Source organism: Alligator sinensis, unplaced genomic scaffold (genome assembly GCF_000455745.1).
Source record: "Alligator sinensis unplaced genomic scaffold, ASM45574v1 scaffold264_1, whole genome shotgun sequence".
Classification (NCBI taxonomy): domain Eukaryota; kingdom Metazoa; phylum Chordata; order Crocodylia; family Alligatoridae; genus Alligator; species Alligator sinensis.
Genome location: NW_005841831.1, coordinates 5,211,022 through 5,221,166, shown reverse-complemented (window position 1 = coordinate 5,221,166; position 10,145 = coordinate 5,211,022). Strand labels below are relative to the sequence as shown.

The 10,145-nt window shown below is 46.6% G+C and overlaps 1 long non-coding RNA gene across 1 annotated transcript in view; it reads left to right on the top strand.

Moving 5' to 3' along the window:
• Positions 1-10,015: 10,015 nt before the first annotated feature.
• The window catches only part of LOC112551486, a 69,865-nt gene continuing 69,735 nt past the window's right edge, over positions 10,016-10,145 (top strand). The window contains exon 1 of the long non-coding RNA XR_003095790.1: positions 10,016-10,103. This is a non-coding gene — a long non-coding RNA (uncharacterized LOC112551486). The remainder of the gene's footprint in view (positions 10,104-10,145) is intronic.

Genomic DNA, 10,145 nt, shown 5'->3' with positions numbered 1-10,145 from the left:
CAGGAATGGTCCCCAAGCCAAAGAAAGCCTGGTGAGGGCCAGACTCTCCTTCCACTGCAGCCAAAGCAATTGTACCATTTGCAGCAGTGAAAGCAGGTCAGGGGCTTTTGCTCTTTCACCCTAACACTGTATGATATGGGAAGTCCAGAGGCCCCTCTACAACAGCCAGAGCAGATTATTGTGACCAAAGTATATCTTAGAACAGAACTAGTGCTGCAGTGTTAGGCAGGGCAAGGATCTGCCTCTGTTGCCTTCCCTATCCAGAAGAAGAGGCCCGAAGGCCTGGAGCAGCGAGAAATGCTGTGGAACAACCTGCCTTGCTGTGTTTAACCTGGCTAATGATTAGCCAGGAGAACCTTGATGTTCAAGGACAGGGGGCAAATCTAGCCCTCCTAGCTTTGCTTACACAGCACACACAGCTGGGCCATTCCCTAGAGGCTCAATGGTAACACCTGGTCAGGGTAAAGGAGTGAAATCCCAGTCCCCTGTTCACTAGTGGCTGAGCCTAATTCTTCCAAGTTTGCTTTCTAAACTCTGGCAGCGCAGAGGATCGGTGACCAGCAGGTGTTGTCTGAACACAGTAGCCAGGAGCTGGGCAAGGCTTGGGCAAAGCAGCTCAGCTCAAAGCTTTTCCCCAAACAGGAATTGCACTAGAGTTCCCAGAGAGCAGAAGTGCTTTCCTTCCGAAATACTTTCCAACTCTGGGCATCCTAGCTTCACCTAAAGCCTGAAGCTTCAGCTGTGAAATAGCTTGAGAACAGCCAATCTGGTGGCCTCCCAGGAAGCCTTCTCCAAACTGAGTTGCAGGCTTTCTCTTCTGCCTGGGGTGCTGATCTCTTGTGCTACAGTACAGCTGAACCTGCTTCCCTTAAAACTTCGCTGTTTTGTCCTTACTGCTGCTTTTCAGCAGTAAAGCAACGATGAACAACAGGTGCAAAACATCCATGTTACCTGGATTATCTTCTTATTCTTCTCTCTTTCCTCTTACAGTGTTTGGTCATTAGCACCTGGCATGTGCTTTTGTTGTTCAGATGTGTGGGAGGCACCCAGAAGCCTGCCTGCTGCAGTATCTACATACAGTATCTTTAACACAGAAATTGTCAGTTTGCCCACTCTTAGCTGCAACTCTAAGCAAGATCACATGATCCCAGGTTCCTTGCTAACACAGAGTCCCACAGCACAATGATTGCACCTTCAAAAGCATTGATAGCCAAACTGCCAAACACATAACAGGAGCTGAGAGTGATCCATCCCATGCTCCTGAGGGTTATGCCCTCATTCTAAAATGCACAGGAAGCCAGTCATTCATCAGAGACCAATATGTCTTTCAGTCAGTAGTGCAAATTAGCCCAATTCTTGTGTCATTCAGACCACAGGAAAGCCTGCAAACTCCCCAGATCACAATGAGCCCATGGAGAATAATAATTCAGATGCAAAAAGTTACAAAGTGGCAGGACCCAGCAGAGCTTCTGCAGATCCAGGTGAAGCAGGGTGAGGGTGAAGGAGGACCAGGAAGAGATGGCATTACCACCTGTTGGCCACAGGCCAGATGAGGTAGCTAGGAATGTGGCTTTGTCTCAAGCTGACTTGGCCTACTTTAAAAATGAGAAGCGAAGTAAATAGCAACTCTCAGGCTGGCCCTCATGCTGCAAACCCAAGAAACAGGTTGAGCGTCTCATCAAATTGCAAACCCCTTAAGCTTTTACCTGCTTCACTACAGCATAAAACTCTTTGCCAAGCAATGAGCTGAGACCTTGCAGCAGTTGTGTTCAACATGCAATGAGCTCTGAGAAGATGATCCTGAAAAACAAGGAGAAATTGTAAAGTACCATGTGGATGAACCCAAGGTCAAATCTGAAAGAAGGTTTCTACAAACCCAGTTCTCAGCCACCACTCTTGAACATTCCTGAAGAGGACCCTTTCTACCTAAAATTCCCACTTTGTTTGTGACAGTTTAAGCTATAGGCCTGGACAACCTTATGAATTTCATTTTGCTTTCTGAGGCTAAAGTTACATGTTACACTTACCCTATACTAAGGGCACTTAACACATTAATGTTCACATGTTAGAGCGCCTCAACAAGTGCTAAGAGCGCTCTAAGCATTTAAAAATGATGTCGCTTCAGGCAAGGATTGTCTTTTGAGTTGTGCTACACAGCTTGAGTTACCTTAAGGATAGGTAGCTCCACTGAGATAATATCTGCAGTCCTCCAGTATCCCAGGAGGCACCAATCCCAGGTAGACTAGCTATCCTCCCAGTCTCCCATGTCCAGGACTGACATCTGGGGTAGCTGAGCAGTAGCAGATGAGCAGGGAGTGGATGAGAGGGAAAAGGGAGGAAGAGGAGCACAGCAGAGGGGACATCAGTGGGTAGGGAGTTGTCAGGTGGTCACTGGAGGGGCTGATGGGTGAGTGGGCAGCCCCAGGGCCTGGGGAGAACACCTAGGCTGACTCCAGGCGTGCAGCCTAAACTGTGGCCCAGCAGGGATGGCACAGGCTGGATCCCAGTGCATGGGGAAAACGCCATGTTTTAGGGAGCCCAGGAGTAGACAGGGAGGGAGAACACACCAGTGCCCCACAGCTGATGCCCCTGCTGCTCTGAGCGCAGCCCCTGGCTGTTCCCTGTTAGTTTGAGAGCAGCAGAAGGAGACCCCGTTACACAGCTGCCCTCACCGCTGTGACTGCCACTCCTGGGCTAAGTGCAGCCCTTGTGCAGCCCCTGGAGTGGGAAAGGAGCTTCTCTCCCCCTGGGGACAGTGTTGTCAGCCACAGGGGAGTGGGTAGGTGGGAGCCAGAGATGAGCTCCATGGGAGGAGGGGAAGGAGTAACACGGGGAAGCAGGGAGGGGCAATCCAAGCAGCATGAGAAAGCGAGGGGCAGTGTGGGGGGGGACACAGTTCGACCAGTACAGAGCAGTGGGAAGGTGATCTGAGCTGAGTGATGTGGCCCACCTGGGGTGACAAGGGGCTCCTTCCCCCCTCCCCTGTACCCCTCCCCCAGCTTATACAGCAGCCAGAGAGCAGGGTGGCATGGAATAGGCTTGGCAGGTCCTAGCCGTGCCCCTGCCCGCCAGCCTTCTAGCAACAGGTCACAGCCGTGCGCATAACCCTTAATGTGCATCTGCTCACAGCACATGCTAACTTTAACTTTGACAAATATTCCTTAGAGTTAGCAGGTGTAATTTAAACATGTAACTACACCCTGAGTATCTCTTGTGACTTTTAACCTGTGTTGCAGATTGGACCCCCCCATTGTGTTTTCAGTACAGAGAGATGGTTTGAATTGCTGGGCAGAGAGCTTGTCCAGCTACCTCACTAGGGCTACTGTTAGCAACTCCAGTATGCTCAACCCCCTCACCTGAAACAAAGCTGATACCCATGGGTCAGCCTGAGTGAAGCATGGTATAAGATAGTAGAGAGAAGTCAGGGTAGATTTGCACCTTATAGACTAACTGAATCAGAGATCTATAATAGCAAAAGCTTTCATGAGCCTGAGCTCACTTCATCAGAGGTTGTTGTAACCCTTCTGCCAGGAACTGGTCGGCAGCAACAAGGGCTGGGTTCAAACGTTGGGGTACCCAAATATTGTGGCTCAAACTCCCACCCAGAAATCTGGGATCACTGAATTTGCCTGGGGTGTCCCACATGAACAACCCCCCCACTCCCCTCCTTGCAAGCAGTGTAAAGACAAAGGACAGATTTATTACCAGGGATCCAAGTTTTCCCTTTCCCACGGAAAGACGGAAAAAACCATGGATTTTCCCTTTTAACCAAGAAAAATGCGGATTTTTCATTTTAACGGAGAAACAGGCAGGCTTTCCACTTTTGCAAAGAGCTCTCTGCAGGCTGCCTGCTGCAAGCTCAGGCTTCCTGCTGGGCTGCCTTTCCACGGGGCCTCTGTGGCCCTGCACGGCAGGGCAGAGCGGGGCCAGGCAGGGAAACTTCTTGCCACTGCAAGCCCCACGGTGCCCTGGCAAAGCGCCCCCTATGCGCCTAGAAGCAGCGGGGGGGCAGCGCGGAGTTGTTTTTATATTTTGAGAGGTTTTTATATACCTGGCATGACATCATCCAAGGTTTTTCAAGCAGGGCTTGCCCTGGCATCTAGTTTTTCCTCTTAACCAATTAATTTAAAAATAGAACACTGCCCAGTTTAGCCAAGCAGGCTGAGGATCTGATCTCCTTGCCTGCTACGTGACCAAACTAGTTTTCTTATTTATAGTACACAGCAGAGGTGTTCTAGAAAAAAGGTCTAAATAAAAGGGCCATTCCTGCCTACCTGCAGTTAGCAGTCTCTCCTCAGATTACCAAACCAGAGGAGAGATGGCCAGATACACAGCAAGTATATAGAACAGGAATATATACGGGAAAACAGATACAAAAAACAGCCCACCTAAAACCATATATACAACAACACACTTTGCACTACAAACTGGCTAGGACATTTTGTGTGGGTTACACTGTGAAAGGGCCTGTACAGACCAGTGTGTAAAATGGAGAGAGAGATTTGAATACCAAAGGTAGGAAGGGAGGGGGGGGAATGGAAAGGTGGAAGGGAAGGCAGTGCTTGAGAAAATAAACAAATAACCAATGCACCCATAAGAGCAAAGAGGTCACAGAAGGTAATCCAGATAATGGCATAAAAATCCATAATTCCTGTTTATTCCAAATTTAACAGTAAGAAACAGTTTATTCCAAATGTAACAATAAGAAATCATACAGTTTGTGGATGATTTCTTATTCCACAATTCCCTGTTCAAGTTAATTTAAAAGTTTTGTTACTTAAGAACAGCTGCCCTCGGGTCAGCAATGAAACATCCAGGGAGGTTAACGTGTTCTGCCACAGGCCTGCGTGTTTTTCTGCAGCTACTACAAGATTGGTGTTCATTCATTCTTTCATATAGGGATCATCCCATCTGTCCACTGTAGACAGCAGAGGGGCACTGTAAGCAAATGATGGCATATATGACATTGGTAGAGTTGCAAGTGAACAAGTCTTTGATGTTATGTTTCATGTTATCCAGTCCAGTTATGATGATGTCTGTATTGACATGGGAGCACTGCTGACATCCAGGTCCATTTTAAGGTCTGGTGCCTTGGTGAAAATGGGAGTTAGGTAGCCTGTTGTGTGAGAAAGACAGTTTGAAATTTAGGGGCTGTCTGTAAGCCAGGATAGGTTTGTCCCCCATAGCTAATTTGAGATGGTCATCCTTTTCCAGGAAGGGGTGGAAGTCATTAATGATATGTCCAAGGTGTTCCAGGTGGGAGTTGTAGGTGACAACCAGAAGGATTTTGTCCTTGTCCCAGGGTTGGTATTGGAGCAGGTCAGAGAGAGGTCTGAGACTGGCTTTGTTGTTTTGAGTAACTACAGTTTGGGAATTGGATTATAACTGAAGGAATCCCTGTCCCACTTTCTTAAGGTAAAAATCTTAGTCATTGGGATCAGAGCAGATATGGTTGTAACACTGATGGCAGTGGATCTAGTGGTATGCTTAGGGTGAAAGCTGGTGGTGTGAAGGTAGCTGTGGTGATCAGTTGCTTTTTGATACAACATGAAGGTGATAGGGCCATTGTAAAACTTCACTGTCGGGTCTAGGAATTGAATTTCCTGGGTGGAGAATTCCAGAGTTAGTCAGATGGAGAGCTGGAACTTATTAAAGTCCTCTGGAGAGTCTTTCCCATGTATCCAAACAATGAAGATATCATCAGTGTACCTCAGGTATATTTGGGGGGATAAGAGGGCAGCTGTGGAGGAAACCAACTTCAAGGTCTATAATAAATAGTTTGACATACTGGAGAGCCATATATGTGCCAATGGGAATGCCATTAGTTTATAGGTATAGGGAGTCCCCAGATCTGAAACAGTTGTATGTGAGGGCAAAGCAGGAGAGTGTAATGGAAATAAAACCAGTCCTCATCAGGCATTCTGTATGACTTGACAGCCATTCTCATGCTGGATGTGACATCCATGGTAGCTAATAGAATTGTAGAAAATTAGGGTTGGAAGGGACCTAAAGAGGTCATCTAGCCCAACCTCCTGCTCAAAGTGGAACCATCCCCAACTATCTCATCCCAGCCAAGGCTTTGTCTAAATGGGTCTTTAAAACCTCCAAGGATGGAGATTCTACAACCTCTCTGGATAACCTGTTCCAGTGCTATACTACCCTCCTAGTGAGAATTTTTTTCGTAATATCCAACCTAAACTTCCCTTACTACAACTTGAGATTATTGCTCCTTGTTCTGACATCTGCCACCACTGAGAACAGTCCAGTTCATCCTCTTTGGAACCACCCTGCAGGTAGTTAAAGGTTGCTATCAAATCTCCCCTCGGTCTCCTCTTCTGCAGACTACATAAGCCCAGTCCTCTCACCATCTCCTCATAAGTCATGTCCCCCAGCCCCCTAACCATTTTTGTTGCCCTTCACTGGACTCTCTCAATTTGTCTACATACTTTATGTAATGGGGGCCCCAAAACTGGACACAGTACTCCAGATGTGGTCTCACCAGTGCCAAATAGAAGAGAAGAATCACTTACCTTGATCTGCTGGCAACACTCCTACCGATGCCGTTAGTATGCCGTTAGCCCACTATGCCTTTAGCCTTCTTCACAACAAAGGCACATTGTTGGACTGGTGTTTGCTAATATGGTGCTTGCTAGAAGCTTATCAATGAAGCCCTGTTTCTTTGAGAAGTCTGTGCTGTGTGTCTTTCAAAGTAGCTGGCAGCTCCAGTGGCATGTGGGAATAGGACAGTCAACACTGCCAAAATTTTCCCCCATAATAGTGCCAATACCAGAGACAATGGTGCTCAGAGAATTGTAGGAAATTAGGGCTGGAAGGGACCTCATAAGGTCATCTAGTCCAGCCCACTTGCTCAAGGCAGGATTGTATCTGACTAAACCATCCCAACCAAGTGTATGTCCAATCTGCTCTTGCAAACTTCCAAAGATGGAGAGTCCCAAGTTTCTCTAGGTAGGCTGTTCCAATGCTTAGCCACCCTTATATCTCTCATGCTGTGGCTCACTTCCAAAAATCCTGTGTGTGAAAGGCAGTGACATAATGTCTGGACAGTGCATCTGGGGCAAGCTTCTCTCAGCCTTCCCCAAGAGGCAACCCACAGAGCAGCAGCAAGGAGCAGGCATGAGCCGTGTGTCCCATGTGGTGCAAGGCATTCTGGGAATTGTAGCTCACTATAGCAGCAGTGGTACTCATTGCTGCTGGCGAGGGGGAGTAGGGGGGAGATTTCATCACGATTTTTTGTACTGAAGCCCATGTCAGGAGGGCAAAAGGAATTACTGATTTTAACAAAAAACAAATTTGCCCCCTAGCTATAGCAAACCCCACTGCTGCTCCACAGAACTATGGTTCTCACTCAGAACAACTTACACTCCATAACACACATTGCCCACGCTGCTGGGATGTGCAAGACCAGGGAGGAATGGGAGAGTGAAGTGCCTCTCCGCTTAGGCTGCCTCCAGGGTATGTGCCCCACTTGCCCACCCCATGCTACACTATTGGAGAAAGGTTATATCACTTCAGGGAGAAGGCAGAGCTGGAAGACTGGGGCGGGGAAAGACACCTGCCTGCCCAAGAGCACCAATTAAAACCCAAGGAGGACTCTGCGGAGTAATAAGGACTCTGCAGAGAGAGGTGAGAAAGAAATTCAGGAATTTGCTGTTTTGCCTGTATCCATAACTCTCATTTGTGTTGTCTATGAGCCAAGTTTGTATGTCTAAGAAGCTCTGATACAAAACTTTTGTCTCTTGCTTTAACTGTCATGAGGTCCCAAAGGATTAAACTATAATCTAGAGTAGGGCTGTCCAACTTCTAAATGGCTGGGGCTTCATGCCCTGTGGGCCGCACCAGCAGGGCCACAAAACAAATGGTGCACACCACGGAGAGATGCCTATCTAGGACCATGCAGGTTGACCAGAGGTGTCTGAACTAGTACCTTATAGCTATCTGAGGTATTTAGAACTGTATACTCATGTTAGCTCAGTGCTTTACTTGTGTTAATTATATATGGACAAATTAACTCAGGTATCTCTACATAGGACTCTGAATTGCCCATGTACTGCTAAAATGATCTGGAAACTCCATTAAATGCCAGTACCGGGGATGTCATCATTACACTTTTTATATCAGTGATTCTCAAACAGGGTGTCACAGCACTCTGGGGTGTTTTGAGATACTTTCAAGGGTGCTATGGGGAACCATGCAATGTTAGCACTGTTAGGTGTGCAAATATGATTCACAAGATAAACCTAGAGATTTCATATGAAAATCCATGGTGTCCAAAACATTTTGGTTTGTTGTGGTCTTTCTGAGATCTTTGCAACAGAAGGATTGCTCTATTATTTTTCTGTAGTCAAAAATAGTGAAAAATAAGAGCTGGTATTTTCCAAGGGATGCCATGAGTTGAACAAAGGGTACCACAAGTCTAAAAAGGTTGACAACCACTGTTTTATATTTTCCAAAAATCATTTCTTCCCAGATCCACCCAACAACTCGAAGACACGTGGACTATGGAAGACATAATAGGGATGAATTTTCTCCAGGATCTTAATATGCCAAGAAACCTTGTGCAGTTTTAAGTGGCAATATTTTGGCAATCCCAGAAGTGCCCTCACTTTGACTTATCCTGGAAGTGCCCTCACCTTCATGTGTAAGCCAGTGATTCTTTGCTTGGAGCTGCACAGAGATGCAAAGCATTGTGAAGGTCCTCTTCAGTAGAGTAGTTACCTTTCCTCTCCTGGCACCTCTTGGTAGCCTTTCCCATAACTTGTCCAGCAGTGTCATCAGCTCTTGTGGAGACTATTCCTTGCAAATGCCATTGCCAGAGTACTTTCAACATGTGGCCTCTCTCTGAGCTGGCTATGTACAATTCTAGTTGAATCTCTGATCTGTACAGATTCGTCCTTCTCTACGTGCAATGTTGTGCATGCAAACAAAAGGGTTTCTTTCTTTCCCTGTATCCCCCCTCTCTCTCCTTCTCTGCATTCATTTGAATGACAAAGGTTTCCAATTACAGTCCTCCTGGGGAATCAAACAGCAAGGCTTGCTGCTCGCTTAGTGACTGGCAGATTAAGACAGATAAAGGGAGAGATCTGTATATTGACTCTGTGTTTGTGTAATTCAGGGGATGGGAGAGTGGCTGGGAGTGAGGAGGAATCTGACCCATATAAATAGCCAGCAGCATTTTAAAACTAAATCATCTTGAAAATTCATGGCCAACTCTGTCAGTTCCTTCTATTGTATCGCTGGAGAATCATAAATAATTCAGCCTTGCTCAAATATTTATTGAAATCAATTTAGCCCTGAGTCCATCATCCCTCTCTGAGAAAACAGTTCCTTTAGCATCTCCTCTACCCTCCATGAGCCTAGTTAGGAAGAAGACACCTGTTACCTCCCAGCTACGCCTATAGGGGCCAATGGTCAGTACTGCCAGCAGGTCTGATTTAGCCATCCTACCTATCTGTGATACCACTATTTCTAGGTTTTGTGATTTGACAGAGGCACACAGGGAAATACATCTCTCTATAGGAAGCAATAAGCTTGATGACAACTTCAGAACTGCTGCATGCCACATGACAGAAAACAGGTATGTAACCTCATACCACATACACCATAATAAGTACCCAAGCATCACACCTATCCCTTGTGCAAAAGGATCTCAGCTCTGCCATAAGGATGATGACACCTGCAAGATTTCTTTGTTCCTCCTTCTCCCTCCATCTGTTTACTCATTGACCTGCAACAACTGCACTTCTAGACTGTAAGCTCTCTGGGGCAGGCACTGTGCATTTTGTTCATTCAGTTAAATAGGGCCCAAACTGGTGAGTCCTTTATATGCTATTGTAATATAGAAGCGAATAATTTAGGAGTAAAGTTCATCTGTGAGAGGACAGAGCTCTCTCAGGGGTTGGCCTGGAGCTATGAAATGAATTCCTCCTTCCTCCCCCGCCCCCTTTCTGCTCCTACTGCACAGTGCACTTTTCCCACCTGCCTTCTTTAAAGTATTGTTGCCTGTCTGGCTTCAGCAGTTAACCAGTATTCCAGGCCTTTCAAGTTTGCATCTCTTAGGAGGAGAAATGGATGACCCAAGTAAGGTATAATCTTTGGTGCAATCCTAGGGTGGGTTTTGTTGTTTT